Here is a 1,963-nt window from a genome sequence, read left to right on the forward strand (position 1 = left end):
GTCAGAGTGGCTCTGCTTAGAATTCTCTGTCTGTTGCTGAGAAGATGATGGAAAAGGCTTGCCATTGCTAAACCTGTTTCTTCCATCATTATTGCTGTTGAAACCTTGTTGAGGTCTCTGTTGATCCTTCCATGAGAGATTTGGATGATTTCTCCATGAAGAATTATAGGTGTTTCCATAGGGTTCTCCCATGTAATTCACCTCTTCCATTGAAGGGTTCTCAGGATCATAAGCTTCTTCTTCAGATGAAGCATCCTTAGTACTGCCTGGTGCATTTTTCATTCCAGACAGACTTTGAGAAATCAAATTGACTTGCTGAGTCAATATTTTGTTCTGAGCCAATATGGCATTCAGAGTATCAATCTCAAGAACTCTTTTCTTCTGATTTGTCCCATTATTCACAGGGTTCCTTTCAGAAGTGTACATGAATTGGTTATTTGCAACTATTTCAATTAGTTCTTGAGCTTCTACAGGCGTCTTCTTCAGATGAAGAGATCCTCCAGCAGAACTATCCAATGACATCTTGGACAGTTCAGACAGACCATCATAGAAAATACCTATGATGCTCCATTCAGAAAGCATGTCAGAGGGACACTTTCTGATCAATTATTTGTATCTTTCCCAAGCTTCATAGAGGGATTCACCTTCCTTCTGTCTGAAGGTTTGGACTTCCACTCTAAGCTTACTCAATTTTTGAGGTGGAAAGAACTTTGCCAAGAAGGCATTGACTAGCTTTTCCCAAGAGTTCAGGCTTTCTTTAGGTTGTGAGTCTAACCATATCCTAGCTCTGTCTTTTACAGCAAAAGAGAATAGCATAAGTCTGTAGACCTCAGGGTCAACCCCATTAGTCTTGACAGTGTCACAGATTTGCAAGAACTCAGCTAAAAACTGATGAGGATCTTCCAATGGAAGTCCATGGAACTTGCAATTCTGTTGCATTAGAGAAACTAATTGAGGCTTAAGCTCAAAGTTGTTTGCTCCAATGGTAGGGATAGAGATGCTTCTCCCATAGAAGTCGGGATTAGGTGTAGTAAAGTCACACAGCACCTTCCTTGCATTGTTGGCATTGTTGTTATTTTCGGCTGCCATGGGTTCTTCTTCTTTGAAGATTTCTGTTAGATCCTCTATAGAGAGTTGTGCCTTAGCTTCTCTTAGCTTTCGCTTCAAGGTCCTTTCAAGTTCAGGGTCAGCCTCAACAAGAATGCTTTTGTCTTTGCTCCTGCTCATATGAAAGAGAAAAAAACAAGAAAATATGGAATCCTCTATGTCACAGTATAGAGATTCCTTGAGGTGTCAGAGGAAAAGAAAAATGGAAGGAAGAAGTAGAAGAATTCAAACTTATCAAGAAAGATGGAGTTCGAATTGTGCATTAAGGAGGAGTGTTAGTCCATAAATAGAAGGATGTGAGAAGAGGGAAGAAATTTTCAAAAATTAAGTAAAAGATTTTAAAAACATTTTGAAAAACACTAATTGGTTTTCGAAAACTAAGAGTGAAAAAGAAATTAATTGATTTTTGAAAAAGATTTTGAAATTAGAAATCAAAAAGATATGATTGAAAACTATTTTGAAAAAGATGTGATTAAAAAGATATGATTGAAAAGTTATGGTTTTAAAAAAAGTGATTGAAAAGATATGATTTGAAAAACAATTTAAAAAGATTTGATTTTAAAAATTAATGACTTGGCTAACAAGGAAAGATATGATTCAAACATTAAACCTTTCTCAACAGAAAAGGCAACATACTTGAAATGTTGAATCAAATCATTAATTGATAGCAAGTATTTTTGAAAATGGAAAGAAATTGATTTTGAAAACATATGATTGAAAAGATATGATTTGAAAGAGATTTGATTTTGAAAAATTTTGAAAACCTGAAAAAAAATTTGCATTAAAAACAAAATCTTCCCTCTTGTGCCATCCTGGCGTTAAACGCCCAGAATGGTGCACATTCTGGCGTTTAACG

The 1,963-nt window shown here is 35.8% G+C and overlaps 1 non-coding gene across 1 annotated transcript; it reads left to right on the forward strand.

Moving 5' to 3' along the window:
• The first annotated feature begins 576 nt into the window (after window positions 1–576).
• LOC130978245 (small nucleolar RNA R71) lies at window positions 577–684 on the forward strand. Its single transcript, XR_009085899.1, has one exon. It is a non-coding gene; the product is annotated as a small nucleolar RNA R71 (small nucleolar RNA).
• The last annotated feature ends 1,279 nt before the right edge of the window (window positions 685–1,963 follow it).

This window comes from Arachis stenosperma, chromosome 4, assembly GCF_014773155.1.
Source record: "Arachis stenosperma cultivar V10309 chromosome 4, arast.V10309.gnm1.PFL2, whole genome shotgun sequence".
Taxonomy (NCBI): domain Eukaryota; kingdom Viridiplantae; phylum Streptophyta; class Magnoliopsida; order Fabales; family Fabaceae; genus Arachis; species Arachis stenosperma.